Source organism: Dryobates pubescens, chromosome 18 (genome assembly GCF_014839835.1).
Source record: "Dryobates pubescens isolate bDryPub1 chromosome 18, bDryPub1.pri, whole genome shotgun sequence".
Lineage (NCBI taxonomy): Eukaryota > Metazoa > Chordata > Aves > Piciformes > Picidae > Dryobates > Dryobates pubescens.
In genome coordinates this window covers 18235212-18254254 of record NC_071629.1, presented here as the reverse complement: position 1 = coordinate 18254254, position 19043 = coordinate 18235212, and positions in this window count along the sequence as shown.

The following is a 19043-nucleotide window of genomic DNA, read 5'->3' as shown; positions in this document are numbered from 1 at the left end:
CTGGTTGCCTGGGAAAAGAGACCAACTCCCTCCTGGCTACAACCTCCCTTCAGGGAGTTGTAGAGAGCAAGAAGGTCTCCCCTGAGCCTCCTCTTCTCCAGGCTAAGCAATCCCAGCTCCCTCAGCCTCTCCTCACAGGGCTTGTGCTCCAAACCCCTCCCCAGCTTTGTTGCCCTCCTCTGGACACCTTCCAGCAAGTCAACACCTTTCCTTAGCTGAGGCGCCCAGAACTGGCACCCCAGGTCTTGTCAGCTCTGTATAAAAGGTTCCAGTGGAAACTGCAGAACTAGTCTGGTGTGAGAGTACAGCTGCATTTGAGAATGGCTGGCAGAATCCAGCCCACAGAGGCTGACATATGGTAAGGCAATATACATTTCCTAGCATGTGGATTCAAAAATTATTCCTACAAGGTGCTGAGTTACATTGATTGTATTACTGGATTATCAAATGATTAAAGCCATTAACAATCCACTCTTGAGCAATCAACGTAACAATGTTTAGTTGCCTTGCAGTAACAATTAAAAGATGAAGCAATTTGCAATAATTAGGTAGTATCTGGAAAAAGTAGTCCTCATTAAGAGAAGTTAAAAAGACTTTTTCTTGTGGTTGAGATGAACCTAGCAGGCCAATTTCACTCCTCCTCACGCTCACTCCTTCCCCTCACCCCCCCTCTGCATTTAAGGAAAACAATCTGTTCTTTTTAAGCTTTTTATTCCAGGAAAAGATCAAAGGGGATTTAATGACTGGATGGCTCCCTCTGCACTCAGGGGGTGGTGGGAATCCTGGGACCACAGAACTGAGGTTGGGAGCTCCTCTTCACAGGGAAGCTGTCCTGAGTCGGTGCCGAGCCATTGGGCTGTTTTGCTGCCCAGCGGGATTTCAGACAACAAAGTCTCAGCAGTTCCTCTCACACAGGAGGTTCTCAGGAGCCAGCACTTGTTCAGGCATGTGCCTGAGTCTTCCCCCCACTTAGCCCCTCACAGAGGACCATGCATTGCTTCCAGGCTTACATTGTCTTGGCAACCCATCAGGTGTCAACAGGGAAAATGTGGGGCAGAGCAGACTTGGGCAAAGGTGAGTTGTAGATCTGTGACTGGAGTAGATGATATTGTGTTCTCTTTGTGGCAAGGGAGCAACCACTTGCAGAGGGGTTGGGGCTGCTGCACCAGCCATGGGGTGCTACTGCACACCCAGGTCCTGCACCAGGGGATTGTGTGGTTACAACAACCACATGTGGATGGGCTTGTGTTAGAGCTCTTCTCTATAAGATGAAAATACATCCCCAAGGCTCAAGAACAGGAGAATGAATAAAAGCTCAGCATTAATTGTCTTTATGCTTATTTAGCTGAACTCAAGGGATCCTACAGGAAGGCTGGAGAGGGACTTTTCATAAGGGTATCTAGCAATAGGGCAAGGGGGAATGGTTTTATGCTGAGAGAGAGTAGGTTTGGACTGTATCTCAGGAAGAAGTTCTTCAGTATGAGGGTGGTGAAACACTGGAATATTTTACCTGTGAGACCATGGATGCCTTCTCCATGGAAATGTTCAAGGCTGAGTTGAACAAGGCTTTGAGTGCCTGAGTTTAGTTGAGAAGCATCTCTGCCCATGACAGGGAAGCTGGAGTAGATGATCTTTAAAGTCCCTTCCAACCTAAGCCTTTCTGTGATTTTGAGATCATGTGTCAAGATTTTGGCATATCTGATGCTAGCTGCACCACTGTCCTCCCTGTGCACTGGTCACCGTGCTGGTGACCACTGGTATTTGCTGTAAAGGGAAGGTTCTCTTTCTGGGTGCCAATGCCTCAGAAGATGCTGTTTTCTCATGCAGATAAAAAGTAGCCATGTCCCTCTTCTGCATCCAGCTTCCAGGCACACTCTTGGTTGGTATTCCTTTGTGTGTAATGCTGTTAGCTTCAGGCAAGTGGAGGAGGAGGGATGTGGCGTGTGCTTTATAGCAACAGGCTCTGTGAGAAACCTGGGTGTGTAAATTTTGGTCTCTCTGTGTGTAAGTGATAAATAGTCCAGTGCCTGTGTGTGAAAGTGTACTGAGGATCTTCCAGAAACAGGTTTGTCTGGTCCATAGCTCATGCAGAGATGAGAATGTTGCCTCACTGTCAAAGAATCTCCTTGGTGACAGTCCAGTCCAGAATGTCAAACAGATTTTCTACCTGAAGGTATGGATGAAGATGTTCAGGTCAATAAGTAATTACAGAAATTGGGATCTGGCTAGTACCCTGGGATTCCCTCTTCTGTGCTGGCAGACCAGGCAGTGGCCAGGATCTCTTCTGGCCAGCAGCAGGCAGGGCATTGATTTACTGTACCACCCAAATGGCAGCCGGTCTGTGGCCTCCAAACCATACTGAGACACATGTGTCCCTGGAGAAATGCCATCTATCTCCACATGGAGTTTATAGCTAGACTGATGGTGCTCAGGAGCTCACAGGCAAAATGGAAACACAGCAAATTCAGAAAACCAGCTTGGGGGAAAGAGCACACACATAGGGTTGCCAAACTTGCCTGCAACTCCTTGAAACAGAGAGAAACACACCGAACGAAATGGCCTCCATCGCATGTTGAGTCTACGGAGCGTGCAGACACGAAGGGAGAACTTGGGCTGTGCAGCTCCCAACACAGCTTACAGCCTCCAGAGTGAATATGGTGAGGGGGAAGGGCCTGGATTGCCACTGGTGATGCAGCACCAGTATGTCCTCCTCTGCTGTGTCCATATGGAGTACCATCTGGTGGCAGGATGCAGACTGTGCCTTCGCGCTTCCCTGGAACACGCAGCTGCTGGGCTGCGCTTTGCCATTCGAGGCACAGGAATTAGAAATTATATCGGCTACTGTAAAGTTGTCATGAACGATCTGAACTGATAGGAGCCGATGTTCTTTAGCAAACTACTGCTGTCATGAATAGAAAATGAGAATGGATTGAGCTACATTAGGACTGTGAAAGTAAATCATCTGCAGTTTCTGGAATATTTAGAAATACAAGGATACCCTAAAGGTATCCTTTGCCAGTGGGAAGATTGGAGTGAAAAAGGCGCTTAAGCCGTGGGTAGACAGGAAAGATGCCACCACTCTGATTATTTATACAGTCCTTGGAAACAGAAGCACCTGAAATAATGGTCACCAATACCTCAGATGATAGGACTTAGACACTTTAAACCCAAGCAGCATTCTTCTACATATTGCCCATAGCTTTTTTGACCTTCAGTATCACCGATAGAATGGGGCTGACACCAAAGGGAGATCAGTCCACATTCACTGTTGGGTGTGATAGATGTAGATCAGACAGGTTTGTTCTCGTGTTCAATGAAAGGTGAACGTGGATTACAATGCGGGTGTAGCAATGAGGACCCAGCTCCATACATCATTGTCACTTGTTGACATTGGTGGACACTGCTTGGATACATCATCCATTTTATGCCCAAAGCTTTTGCATATCAAGCACTTCAAACAGGAATCAAAGCTGAATGGTCAACAGCACACATGTGGCTGGAAGGAGCCATTGGATCAGCAGCAGTCAATGTGGTTACATCAAATGTTAGGGAAAAAGATGCAGGCAGGCTTGGCAGCCTGGCTGGGGCAGCAGTCCTGGGATCTGAACATGAGTGTTGGGGTCTGTGGTGCTCTCAGGCCAGCCAAGAGCTTGGCCATGAGGGTGACAGGGCAGTGGCTGGGCAGTATGACAGGGCCACCAGAAATTTCTGCCTTGGACAGCTTTGGAGTGAGCTCTGTCTTTAAAAAGAGAGGATATAATGTAAAGGCAGAGTGACTGACTGACATTTTGGTGTTTCCCTTGAGTGTCATTCAATGTATTCTAAAGAACACTTCTGGTTACTATACTCAGATGAGAAAAGTTATTTTTCCAGTATGGTCCTCCTTAAATAGTCCCTAACTTTTCTTTACAAACACCAACCTGCTCCCTCACCCACAGGGATGTGTCTGCTATTAATCCTGCCTCTTAGAAACCTGAAGGGATCCCAGTGTTCCTCATCTGAGTTGTCTTTGAGACTGTGTAACCTGGCATGCAATGAGCCTGTTGGGTGCTGGCACAACTCCGCACACAGCAGCATCTGTCTGGTATTGGGGCTGGTGGGTTGAAGTCCAAGTGCAAGGCTGCTGTTCAGCACATGGCAGGAGAATAAGACCCTCAGTGCTGGATGCAGGACCTGCAGGGAGTAGTGGGAGGACCCACACCAATGGTGCTTTGACTTGGGATGAGCAAGGGAAGAGGTAATGTGGGAGTCTGGGAGCAATGGTGCAGACACTGGTGATGGACTAGCGTTAGTCTTTGTATTCATGTCTCAGGCTTGGTATTCAGACAGCTTCCCAGAGTGATGGACTCTGCTGAAATAATTTATTCTTGATTCCTGCAGTGCATGTGCATCTTTCTGCCTTTTATTCACAAATAAAAGTTATGTGGAATGGTGTCTTACAAGAAGAGAAATATATTTAGTGATTCAGGCAGTGTTATAAAGCATGAAAATGAAGCTCATGTTGTCAGTCAGTGGTATGCCAAGATGTATTTATACCTTTGGTCATAATTTCCTTGCTTTAAAATACCTGGTTCTGGGTTGGAAGTTGCACAGGAAGAGCAATAGCACTTAAATAAGAAATGTAACAGAGATGCTTTAGAGAAAAACTCTGTATGTGTGTGTGTCTGTACATATAACATACACTTTGTAATATCTATTTATCTGTCTGTAATAGGTTTTAAACCAAATATGCTGCCAGTGCAAGACAGAGCCTTGTACTTTGCTGAATTTGTTAGGAATTTTCAAAGTCTGAGTGTTCAAAGCCTGATCATACAAGTCCTGCATTGCCAACAATTATTAATGCTGAAGTTTTTATTCTAATGGGGCTAGACACCCTGTTGTACTGGGCAACACACAGCTGCCTCCAGCAGCTTATGGTGCTGCTGCCAATTAAGAGAAATAGGTTATTCCCATTTTGGAAGTGGGAATAAGAGATATACTCAGAACCATCCAGAAACTCTGCAGCTGAGTAAATAAATTGAACCTCTGTCACCTAGCTCCCACCAAGCGCTGCAGTCATGATCCTGTCCCACCTCTTATCTGTATCCTAGGTTTCTAAATGTTAAGTCCTGAGCTCAGTTTGGCAGAGCTCTGTGGTGCTTTTATGCCAGTCTTGAAAACAGTAATTATATAATTGCTTGCAAAATCACCTATAGGGAAAGATTATACAGTTCCTTACTCTGATTGCTGCTATGGTTCAATCTCCTAGAATGCTTTTCAGATAGCTGCCTGAGACCCTGGCTGTGCCCAGGTAGATGTGAGGTGCTCCATGCAGGTCCTCATGTACTATCATAATTACTACCATATTTCTGTCTTTATCCTTGCATGGATTTCCCTGTGCAGCAAACAGGAGAGGAAAGCTAAGCCCAGGGATTCAGAGCTGATCCCTGGGAAATGAATTGTTGGGGAGGGAGTGCCATGACTGTCTCCCTTGTGCTGTCTGGCCACAGATGATGTGGAACAAAGTGTGTTGGGTGCATAAAGCAATGCGAGTGCTTCCCTGCTTTGATATATGCAAGAACCACTCGTCCTTCTTTCCTCAGAGAAGCAAAATGCATGCCTGCCCTCTCAGTAAAGCAAAAGTCCGAGTTCATGACCCATTCTCCAGTTCAGATGAGCATCCCTGGCTGGCGACTTGTCATAAATTCTCATTAGGGCTAGTGTTGCCACAATGATGGGTGGCTGGGGGTCTGCAAAAGAGAAGTCAGCTCCTGACCACTCAGTCATACTCAACACTCGGACTAATTTCTGGTTGCAATGGCGTCTGCTCAGCAGCACGTAGAGAGCACAGTACGTGGGGAATTAATTATCTCTGTACTTCTCCGAGGGAGTGATTCTTCTGCTGCCCTGGGCGCCGCAGCGACACTGCGCCGCCTCGAAGCATCAGGGTCAGCCCTGCCTTTCTGCTGCTGCAGCGACTCTAGGGCTGCTGGGTCAGAGTTTTGCCCCCATTTCTGCATCTTCCTCTGCTGAGGAAGCAAAGGTAGCTCCCGGGCTGTCCCTCCGGAGGTAGAGGGTGCCGTGCTAGTGGCAGCCCCGGTTCCTGAGAGCTCGCTGTGCTGTGCTGGCAATGAGGTTCAACCTGCCTGAGAGCTCTCTGCATCCACAGCAGGAGTTTATTATTTTACTTTTTCTCCTGCTTGATCTTGTATTTTCACCTTGGGCTGCCGTGCAAATAAGCTGGGAGATGGTTGCGTGGTGGAGTTGGACCAGAAGCTGGCCAGAGGCCCTTTGCATATGCAGTTGTTTGATGTCTGCTCTCCCATCCTGCTCTATCTATAGCTGAGAACTTTCTGCAAATCCCAAATTCATTTTATGAAAACTTACTGAAACTTTTTCTAAATGCTTCCTTGTCCCTGCAGTTCTTGTGGAAAGGTCAAGTTGTTCTCATCAATGTATTGATTATGCATTTCTCCTGCTATTGATCCTGGTTAAAGACTGTCATGATAGGTGCCCTGGATACTAATCTCTAAATGCATGTTTTGAGGCTGCAGGAAAAGAGGAAGGATCTCCTAAAATGACTTGAAGGTTTACTGTCTTTTTTACATGTCAGCCAATGATTTACCCCCCATAGAAGAGCCCTGAAAGCTTGGGGAAAAGATGATTCCTCTGATTTCAGATTTTTTGATGTTAGGCATTTGAGGGAACAACAAAGCTTTAGTGACTGTGTGCAGCTTGAAAGGACAAGCGTTTTTTCTCTTTCCCAATGTGTAAAAAAAAAAATAAATCATCTCTTTTGTACCAAAAACACAGAAGGAAAAATATAGTCCTTGTTGGGATTCATCCACATGTAATGTAGCCTTTATGGTCCAGCCTCAGCAGCCCCTTACAGGAGGAGTAGTTCTATTTCTCATTACTGATGCAAGGTTGTGGTTTATGACTATGTTTTTGCTTCTCTTACTATAGGGCAAAGGACCCAAGGTGACAGATGTTTTGGGTTGATTTTATGTCCTCTGGTGTTGCCATGGCTCTGCTGACTGTCGAGTTTCACTTCTGTACCCTCCACGTTCAGTCCACTTCTGCCATCTTCATTGTGAATTCGTTTCAGGCTGCAGGGTGTAGCACAGCAATTAGCAACCTTCCCTGAACAAGCACTGGAAAAGAGACACCAGGGGATTGAACTAATATCCCCTCTGTAGGAGTTTCTTGCAAAGCAGTGGCCAGGAGCAGAGGAGAAGGAGCAAGCCTCAACCAACATCTGAAGCCGTGGAATGGCAAGGGGAAGGAAACCCCCAGGCTGGGAGGCCAGACCAAGTAGGGTAATCATGCCAGGATGTGTGGAGTAGTAGTTCATCTTCACTGTATGAAGCAGATAATTTAGGAAGAACCTGTGGCTGATTCTGTTTGAGCAAAAGTGGGTGGTTCCCAGCAGCACACCTGGCAGATTTCTGCAGGGCCCTATAAAGCTGTGAGCTCCCAGGATGAGGAGAAGCCCTAGACCAGCCTACTCCTGTAATACACAATGGTTCAGGTGGACAGAATGTGTGGTATGGTCTTTCTGAACACACTTCATGGAGATTAAGGGGAAACAGACCTGCAGACCCAACCAAGCTACCCTAAAATTGTTTGGCTCTAGTTAAGAAGTTGCCAAGAAGATGCCAACCAGAATCATCTTTGCTGTCGGCAGTAGAATAATTGAACATGCCAAGAACTGGTGCCATCCATGACATCTGAGACCTTGAAGGTTGTAAGCAGAATTAACACACCAGGACACTGCCAATAGTTGCCCAAATTAGAGAGGTGCCAGCTCCAGCACTGGCCTGGCACAGCCCATCATTGCCTCTGTGTGGGGGGTTTGCTCAACCATGTTTCAAGACAGAGCAGTTCTGCAAAGACAACATTGATTTGAAATTTAAATCCGATGTAGGAACTTAAGCATTTTAAAATGCCTCTGAATCAATGAAAATGATTGAAGGCAAAATCCAGATGGCCACATAGCTGTATCATATAATACCAGCCAAAGGTTGTCTTTGTCTGATCAGGGGTGTCTTTTAACATAGACTTAGTCTTCAAAGAATTTTAAATGCTGTGAAATACCCATCCTAGCAGAAGTCTTTAACACAAGCTTTTTTTCTGCCCCCCTCAGTAATTGTCAGTGCTGTCACTGGGATTGTGATCTAATCCTTTATGGATGTTTTTCTGCTTCATGCTTCCTAATGTTCTGGGAGTGAGTCATGTGCATTGGCGAGCCCAGCCACCAGAAGCAGATCTGACTGGGAAAATGCATAGATATAGTCTGAGAATACTCTAGTGGTCTCCAAGTGTCTGCCACAGAAGACCATCACAGCAGTTTTGGCTGCATAAGCCAGAAGGCACTAGATGTAATGGGTATTTAGGATTTGTTTTCAGAGCATAATCCTACTAATACTTTCCTCTCCATTTGGATGCCCTGGTCAGTGCAAACATCACTGGAACAGGCTGGCAAAAGTCTATTGGGTGATAAGGTGAAAGTCATTATCTCTGATCACATATAGGGACTTGAGAGACAGAGACAGGGACCAGAATTTCTTGCTGTCTTGGAGGTCCTTGCACTGCTGAAGTTGTGAATATATAGGACTTGTTTAGAGTGTGGAACTTGAGGGAGAGGCCATCATGAAAGTTCTCTCTTCTGAAGGCTAAGCCCATGTCTATGTGTGTCTGGGGAATCTTTTGTGTTCAAAAAGGGATTGGACATGGCACTTGGTGCCATGGTTTAGTAGTCATGAGGTCTTGGGTGACAGGTTGGACTTGATGATCATTGAGGTCTTTCCCAACCTTATTGATTCTATGATTCTATGACATTTTTCTATTTAATATAAAAAAGAGCTTCCATCCCTTAGACTGCAACACCACATGCCAGCAGAAGGCATTTTGGGTGCAGTAGTGCTTTAGCTTAACTATGCTGCAGGGACAAAATTGTTTTCTGCAGTTTCTTTTGAACCTTCTGCTAATCATTTCCAGACAGTGATGTCTCCTACCTCTTGCATTGCAAATAATTGTTGCATTTATTTTTGCTACATGACATTCCTGAATGTATAACCTTCTTAGGTATCTCTTTCCCAGGGGTAGGGAATTCCACTCCAGGTAAAGGCCTCTTGAATGGGAGCTCTTACAGAGCTCATATTCTTTCCAGCTGAGCATGTCTCGAAGCTGCAGACCAAACCAGCATGTTCCCCATTTCAAATACATATATTCTGGGCAGCCCTGAGCAGTGCAGATCCCTGCAGACAGCCTCCTTCTTTGTGAGGACTGACCATTTATTCCATTTTTCACTTCTGTTGCTATTGAGCAGTTCTCATTTTAAGAGAAGTTCTTTTCTTTTGCACCGTGACTCCTTAGCTTCTTTAAAGCCCTTTGGTGAGAAGCATTGCTAACAGTGCTTGGAGGTACATTACGTCAGCTGTATCGCAGAATCAACCAGGTTAGAAGAGACCTCCAAGATCATCAAGTCCAAGCAATCACCCAACCCTATCTAATCAACTAGACCATGAGTGCCTCATCCAGGCTTTTCTTAAACACCTTCAGGGACCCTGACCCTGACTCCGACCTCACCACCTCCCTGGGCAGCCCATTCCAATAGGCAATCACTCTTTCTGTGAAGAACTACTTTCTAAGATCAAGCCTAAACGTTCCCCTGGCTCAGCTTGAGGCCGTGTCCTCTTGTTCTAGTGCTGGTTGCCTGGGAGAAGAGACTGACCCCCATCTGTCTACAACCTCCCGTCAGGTAGTTGTAGATGGCAATAAGGTCTCCCCTGAGCCTCCTCTTCTCCCAGCTAAACAACCCCAGCACCCTCAGCCTCTCCTTGTAGGGCTTGTGTTCCAGACCCCTCACCAGCTTTGCTGCCCTTCTCTGGACACGTTCCAGCAACTTAACATCTTCCTTGAATTGAGGGGCCCAGAACTGGACACAGGACTCAAGGTGTGGCCAAACCAGTGCTGAGTACAGGGGCAGAATGACCTCCCTGCTCCTGCTGGCCACACTATTCCTGATCCAGGCCAGGATGCCATTGGCCTTCTTAGCCACCTGGGCACATTGCTGGCTCATGTTCAGCCCACTGTCAACCAGTACAGTGATTCCCACACCAGTGATGCTGCAGAAAGTCTGCCCTGGGAGGTGACACGTGGACAGCAGCCTGCCATTAAAACCAGCTCGATTAAGTTGTTCTAAATGGGTGGCATCAGTGCCTATATCTTAACCTCTGCCTCACGTTCTAAATTTTCAGTTTTACACCAGCTGCAGGCTGTGAATCCAAGCACTCAGCTATTCCAGCAGTGACGACTATGCATGCACACATGTATACATAAAGATTATTTCCACCTTTAGATTGGAATAAAAATTCCACACGAGCCATTTGGGACCACCCAATCTGTAGATATTATTGAGCTCGAATCCTGTCTCCTGAAAAGTCCCTGTTGTAAGGTTTTGATTGTGTCTCAGAAACTGCTAGAGGAATTGCGTTTTAATGCGGTTTATTTTCCTCTCACGGCTCTGGGTAGGCACACACCCACATGGGGCTCTTCCCCATGGTAGTGTCATCACATTTGAACCCTCAGTAAAAGAGTTTTTGAGCAATGGAATCCGTATGTTTAATTTTGATATTTTGCTGTTGTTTTCTTTCTGTATACAAATGAAGGTCTCTGCCGGTACAAATATAGCCTTCTGGTAAGCCTGGAGATGTGGAAATGGAAATTAGAGTCATGCAAAGCTTTTTGTTTACTGATCTCTGTAAGGCAGGAGTTTGCTGCATGGGCTGCAGTTTTCTGCCTCCTGAAAGCTCAGCCCAGAATTGCGCCAAACCCCAAAAGACCACAGGGTTCCTGGGCCCTGGGTATGTGACATGGGTGAGAGGAGCTATCTCAAGTGGGGCCAAAGTCGTCTTTTCATGTGCTGTGCAGTCAGAGGGGATGGTGAGGTCTGAGGTTTGGCAAAAATCAAGGCAAATTGGGTCCTTTTGCACGTACTAGGGACGTCTGTGTTAGGAGATGCTGTCTGGGACACTGTGCTATGATACACTGTCTGGGACACTCCTAAGGACTAATTGTTGTCCTGATGACCTAAAGCAAGTTACCAGGATGTCACTTTGTCCCCCAGCCCACAAAAGGAGTGTTTATGTGTCTTTATTGTTTCTTTCCTCTGGAGGCGGGGGTTTTGTCCCCTCCGCTCCATGACAGCAGGGCAGGAGCAATACAGACCCTGATCCTCCTCCTTGCATTAAGTCATGGTCTGGAAAAGCAGCAAGTCCTGCTTTACATCGGGGTATGGTAATGAGATATCCATGTCTTGAATGATAATGTTTTAGTACAGACACATAAAACTTCCTGCCTTAAGACACAGAATGATCTGTAACTATTAGGGATTACAGTTGAATGTTCCTGTTGTGGGAGTTTGAATCTTAAGGCTGCTCTTGGGATTTTAATACTCTTGTCTGGAACAGCTGGTGCCAGTGGATGAGTGCTGGATGAGACAGGCAGTGGGCTTTGTCTTGTCTCCCATTCTTCTTTTCATATGTTTTTTATTTTTGTCTGTGGGAGATGTGCCTGTATTACAAGAGATGAGCAGACAGCAAGTGATATGGACTATCAATTGAGAGATTAAAGAGGGAGGCAGGAGAGATCAGGGACATGGGAATGCAGCAGGTAGGCAGAGGAGAACTGGAGATCAGGAGATGGCATAAACAGATGGGGCTTTTGGTGGATGGCATAAACAGATGGGACTTTTGGTGGGCCATGAATGCTGGGAGCAAGGGTATTGAATGGTGGAGAGGTAGCTGGACAGAAACTCCAGAGGCGAATGAAAATTTTGGGACATGGGAAAACAGTGAAGGGAACAGGGTTGAAATGGGCAATGAGTGCTGGACAAGAAAGAGGCAGGGAGCTGGACAGGAAGAGAAGTCAGCAGAAGATATCTGGGAGAGATGACATCCCTGCACTGCATGGGATCTGCACCCAAAAGGGGGAAGAAACACTTTCTTATCACTACAGCATCAGCCACAGGTTCTAGGGGTGGAACAGGACTGTGGTCTGTGTGATGCTGTTCAAAAGCCTTGTCTCCAAACTTGTAACTTAAGAGATGAAGCAAACAGAAATGCAGAGACTAAGATGAAAAAGTAGAGGATAATGAGACCATGGTCTAAACATGCTGGTCACCTTTTTAGGTACTGTTGGCAACACATCAGCAATCTAATCAAAGCCTACCTTTTTGTAGCACAATCTGGCTTCTTAATGAAATGTGTGGGGAGAACAACAAAGTGAATGTTTACAAAACCTCTGAATAATCATGAGGAGTAAGCAGAGACAGTAAGAGTTTCCTGGGGAACAGGGCAACAGAGGCTTGCACCACGGGGTTAAACAAAGGGAGGGTCAGCTTGGGCTGGGAGTCATGCTCAGTCCCTTGGAGATGTACAGGTTCTGTTTGGTTCATCAGGGATCAGCACAATGGGAAGGCTGTACAGAATGGTGTCGTGGTCAGGGAAGATGCAGATTCTGGCAACAGTGTTCATCATGAGCTTTAATTCCTCAAGATCAGGGAGGATGTCATTTTAACAGAGAGCTGATGTAACGGGAGTGCAGACAACAGCTCTATCTGTGTGGCTGAATATGAAATGCACAGAAACAGAATGCAGAACTTAAAACAATTCAGACATATTATGGACAAGAAGTTGCAAAAGCTCCAAGTGGAGGCTGGTGTCTGAGTGTGGTGCCTTAATGACCAGCAGAATGGTGACAGTATGAGAGGAGAATGATCATATGAGGGTAAGGGATGTCCCTCCTGTAAGGGCAAGATGGTTACAGAATCACAGAATCATTTCAATTGGAAAAGGTCTCTGAGATTCTTGAGTCCAACCATCAACCCAACACTACCATGGCCATTAAATCATGCCCCCAGGTGCCATGTTTTTGAACACTTCTAGAGATAGTGACTCCACCACCTCCCTGAGCAGCCTGTTCCAGTGCCTGACCATTCTTTCAGTAAAGCAGGTTTTTTCTAATATCCAACCTACACCTCGCCTGGTGCAACTTGAGGCCATTTCCTCTCATCCTATCACTTGATGCTGGAGAGAAGAGACCAAACCCCTGCTTCACTCCAACCTCCTTTCAAGTAGTTGTGGAGAGTAAGAAGGTCTTCTACAGACTAAACCCCTCCATTTCCCTCAGGTACTGTTAATAAGATGTGCTCTCCAGGTCCTTCACCAGCTTTGTTCCTCTTTTCTGGGCATGCTCCAACACCTCAAAGTCCTTCTTGAAGTGAGAACTGGAGGTGTTAGCCAATACCTACCTTTCCCCTACATCCCTGCACACAAGCACATGAGCTCTCACACTTTGGAGCTGGTGGCTCATGTAGACATTTGAAGTTCTCCCTGTTCATTTTCTTTTTCTTTTCCTTTTTTTTCTGGTGGGCACCAGAGCAGGTAGGAGTTGAGATTTGAGTGTGTGAAGAGATCCAATCCTTCCCAGTGATACAATTGATTAGTTTGAGTTGGTCTCACTAGTCAGTGTCAGTATCCCGCTGCTCCTGAGGAGCATGTGTAACACAGGGTTAGTTGATAGGAGGTCTGGTGGGAAAGGACAGATGACATAGTTCTGGCATGCAGTGGCAGTGTAGAAAATGTCCTAACTCTGGCTGCTGCCCTGGGCAGGTCTCGCTGGACTCCCAGAGAAGCAGGAATTGGGGAAATATGAGAGCACTGCCTCTGTTCAGGCACGGTCCTTGTGACCCTGTGGGACTGAGGCATTTGAACAAACCTTTTGCTTTGAGGGGAGAAGCTGGATCCACTCCGTGTGGGGAAAAACAAGGGCAGCACACAGTGGAAAGAACAAGTTATCTGCCTGTGTGTGAGCCACATTCTTTTAGCACAGGAAAGATGCACCCGGGGCAAGAGAAGAAATAACTCTAATCACCACCCACCTGCTTCTCTCAGGCATCCTCACTAATGCCTTGGTTCAGTGTGGTGCTTCACCAGCTGCAGCAAACCGAGATGAAGAACTGCAGTGTACAGCTCCTCCACTTACCCTTCTTTCATCCTCCCAGAAAGCTCACAAACAACTGAGCAAGGGAATATTGCAGGGCTGCTGTTTATCTGTAGATACAGGGTGCAGGTGCACAGTGCAGACTCACAGCTGCTGAGACCACCTGTCCTCCTCCCCAGCTGGGCAAACATCTGCTTAGATGCTTGAAGGAGATGATTCTGTTGGTCATTTATATCTAACTCATCCTGCTTATCCCAGGATATGGTAGGGAAGGGGCAGAGAATCCTAAATCCCGATCTGTGTGCATCAAACCCACAGTGCTGGGTTTTCAATCAGCATTTGCGCCTTCAGTTTGGCAGCCAAAAGTCCATATTTACCACCAAGGCAAAAGCCCTCTTGCCTGTGGCTTTTTGTACCAGAGGTCTGCAAAGACTTCAGAGCACTCTAAAGCTCTTCTGCACATTTTAGGGCTTGGAAAGGGTTAATTTCTCATATATTTCTCTGCATGCATCCCATACCGCTTTACTTGATGCAGTGTCATTCATCACAGCATGAGAAGTACTCAGCAGAGGTGTGCAGCCACCACCCACACCGGGGCCAGCTATGGCAATCATGCTGTGGTCCTGCTCTGACAGTGCATCACCATCTTCCTCACACCCATCCTCTGGGCTGCTCTGGGAAAAAGGCATCTCAGCCAGCCTCAGGAGCAGCATTAAAGGAGGGAACAAGCTGGCAGGTATCATTTTTGAGCCGTTCCTATCTGATTTATTGTGAAAGTCACCTCTCTTGATTTAGGTGGAGCCGATAGTGAATGAGAAAGCATGTGTTTCTAAAACAATGGCAATGAAAACATTTCTTGTCAGGAACTGTAGTTTATTGTCTTACTGCTTGAAAGGTAAAATATCCAGCAGGGGAGACACTGTGTCATCATAAAGCAAATGTGGATTATACAGTGTGACACTAACTTCACTGGTAATGCTCAGAGCTGCTTCTGAGCACAAATTATACCCAGTTTTTTATGCTTGGTGGTGGTGACAAACCCCCTTCATCACCCACAGGTTTTCCAGACCTGGGTTCCAAGACCTGCAAGTGTGGAGCTTATGGCTGTGGCTCTCACTCTTCATTTCGTATTAACTCTTGGCCTGGGGCTCTTCTTCAGGGAAGGATCCCGGTGGTTTTTTTCAACCTTTCCTTGCTTTCTTGTGTTTCCTCATGAACACCCTTTTCACTGAGACATGTCACAAGGTACCTCAGCAGAAAAGACTTTTAAGAATCAGTATTTGTGTTTGTATTTGTGGCTTGAGACAGAGCATAACTTTGGCTTCACTTCCCAGGAGGAGCTTTAGGTACCAGCGCAGGCACTTGGCAGTGCATCCCACAGCTCTCTGCTCTCTCATTTCTCTGCCTGGGCTCCTCTCCCTGATTCTGTTTGACAATGTTTTCTTTCTCCATTTGGCAAGTCATCTCACCTCTAAGACTTATCATATTTAAATGTTTAACTGCTCTCAGACCTTAATTAAGACTAGCATCAGCAGCAATAGCCATAGCTGTAGGAATAGCGGTGATTTCTATCTTAAATTTTAATGGCTTTTGTACAAGGCTTTGCAGAAAGGGTGATTAATGGCACCCAGAGAGGCTGAGGTAAATGTTTCTCCGTGCTGATTTTTGCCCTTTCTTTTCATGACCCCTTTTCTTGACTTATGAAAAACTAAGAAGTCCATTTAGAAATAATTCAGTGATTGTATTTATTCCGGGGTTCAGTAGGGGCTTAATATGGCACTTAATATACATCTTGAATAGGAGCTGATCTCCTAAAGACCCAGCTCTTGGTGGTCTCCATGCCAACTCAGCTTTGCTTTGAGCAGTAATTACTAATATTGTTGGTAGTCTCCAAGGACTCAGTGGTTTTTGGAGACTAAGCTCCCCTAGGCTAACCTTTATATATTTTTTTTCATCTTTTGTACTAGGCTGAAAGGAGTAGATGGACTTTTCATTTGATAGAAACATCAGTGCCTGAAGTTTTATTGTTTTAGGTTTGTGGAATGGGTCATTGAGTCATAAGATGTGAAACATCTGTTTGCATTTGCAGTGAGATGGCTAACAGAGTCATAAGACTGAAAAAGAAAAGAAAAGGAACAAACAAAAAAAAAAAAACCCACACCAAACCACCACAACATCAAAAGATGTGAAAATCCTCAGATCAAGTGGCAGCATCATGATTATTCTCTGGTACAGGAAATATTTATTGTGGCTTGTAACCGTGTCCACCAGCCGGTTAATTAGCAAAGTGTAGATGATACTGTGACAGTGGAAGTCACTGAATGCAATTGGTAGAAAATCCTCCAAGATAAGCAGCAGACATAAAGGTGATTAAGCTGTCAATAAAGAAGAAACACGGAGGGGAGGGGGGAAAGCAGGTGGATTCCAGCACGTGCCCACATAATAAGCCTATGCCACAAAGCAGAGCAACCCATTTGCATTGACAATATTTGTGTTTCTGCAATGCCTCTGAGTTTTAGGCATGAACCATGATTGCAGACTGCACTGATCCCAGGCAAGAAATGCCTCTGCATTAAAGAGCTTATGATTTAAACATTAGTCAAGAGACAGTAGATGGGCATGAGTAGACAGACAAGCGTGTAGTTGGTACCAGGGAGGACTGCTCAGCGCAGCACAGGCTGGCTCAGCACGACCACAACTTACCTGCTGTCATTTCCTTATCTTGTAAGCAACATGGCAAAGGCATTGGCATTTTGACAGTGCATATACCATGTGGAGATTTTCCCAAACGTTAATTAAGCATCACAGAGCCACAGCAGTATTGTTACAATCCTCGCTTTACAATCAGGAGATCTGAGGCAGCTTTGCGATGCGGGGCTGGGTAGCCCAAGGCTACTCGGCTGCGCAGCGGCAGAGTTAGGGGATGAACTTCACCAGCCTCACTGGCGCTCCCCCCCGCCACATCTCCCAGCTGACTACACAGACAGATGATTATAAGAGGTATTTACATGTGATTCAAAGAACAGGAACAAAGGCAGTAGCAACAGCAAAACTTCAGATGACAGTGTAAAGAAAAATTAGAATACGTTTTTGATTTTTTAGAATTACAATATTGTCATTCAGTGTGGGAAAGAGCTCAGATCTCAGTGCTCAGGTTTGGGTGTGGGGTTTGGGGTTTGTTTTTTTTTGAGCTACATAGGAGCATCTCTGCCTCCTCTTAGCCTGGCACAGTCTAAGATTAGCATGTGAGTGCCTCTGGCTTGCAGAACCTAGCTGTACACATGCCTTCTTTCGACATCGTCAGAGTCCCAGGTCCAGGTTTTGACAAGTTGTTTCAGTTTATTGGGCCATTCACGCAGCGATGTACCTCTGCAGAACCAGTACCCTGCCTCATGTTATTTCCTTCCCTAATACAAGTATGTGATGTTAAAGCTAAAATACTTTAAACAGATGGGGTTTTTTTGGCTGTATCCGTGGAAGACAGTAACCTTTGATGATTTTTATTTTGTCTTTCTGGAAACCTAATATGTTTCCTATGGCTTATGACCACAATTCATTTCTAAGTGATTTTCCCTTAGCCAATTTCCATTTATCATTTAAATAATCCAGCAACAAAGAGGGTAAGGTATTCTGCAAGAAGGTATATGACTCCATAATCATTCTACCTTCATATCCCCTTTGGGGGGAATTATTAGAAATGAAATGACCTTCCAGGCTATCAAGCATTACCACTGTAACACGGATGGATAATATGACACCTCTGACACAGAGCCAAAGGCAGGTCAAGCTGAGCATGCTGTACCCAAACCTGAAAATGACAGAGACTTGATTAAAATGAATGTGAGAAGGAAGACCAAGAGTGATGGGAGCCCTCTGCTAGCTTGCAGGAGATTGGGGAATCTAGCTGTGATGTATTGCCTTTACTGCACTTCTCATCTGGACCATGATGAGGGAAATTTACCATCTTTACTGTCCTCTCGAGGGACCTTGTTCTGTTTTCTTCATGGTCTTTAGACAGGAACCATGCCTAGTAGATTGAGAGAAAAGGTCTGCTGCTGGCATCCTGTATGACAGCATTAGGCACCAAGGAAATTCAGTTTCCCTGTTTGTCTGATTGTGAATGTTGTGCATCTTCTAAATGAGCTGCTGATCGCTTTGGTTGGTGACATTGAAGCATGCTCCATCAGACAAAACTACATGCAATAGTCAATATTATACAGTAGCATGACTATCTGTTTTTCCTCCAGAGAGTCCTAGAGCAGTCAACAGGATACTTTAGCACTTATTTGCTCAACTTTTGGGCTGAGAAATTTATGCAAGTTTTTTGCTTTTTATATTCCCAAGAGCTCTCTTCACATTTCTTGGTTAGGCAGCCATCTGTGGTGTGTAACACTGTAGAACAGTGTCTAACAGAACTGAAATTGCAGAGGAAAGGCAGAAAGGTACCATGTACACCCTCAGACTTGAAGCTGGCCAAAGCAAATCCATCTTGATAGTACTATGAAGATTCTGTTCCCTTAAGCAACATATGAGAAGACATCAGAAGTGATATGGGAACCTTAATAGCCCCCAAAGAATATATTGCCCCAGCATAAACTTCCCTACTGACTAATTGATGAATATAGATAGTGCCAAGGAGTCTTACTTGACATCCAAGGGCAAGAACTTTGGCTTTAGTCATGGAGAGTTTTTCATATTCCTTGAAAACAGTGGTCTGTTTGATATGAGGGTTTGCAGGGGGAACAGCAGAAGGAGGCGTTTCCTTTAGTTACCATCTTCCTTTGAAGAAGAAACACTGAACCTGGGTTTTCAGGAAGAAAAATGAACGGAAGAAATGACTAAGACTTGCTGAGATGAAGGAAAGCAGAGCCAGAGACACAGGTCTTGACAAGAGCTGTGCAAACCTGTGGATCTTAGGGGAGATGAGTGATTCCACACATCACATTTTGTTCATGCCATCGGGATGCACTTGCCGCTAAGTATCCTGCTGACGGAGCGGAGAGGTTCTGAAGTCCTCTAACTTCATTTTCTGGTCCATCCTCAGGAAGAGTTGTGCA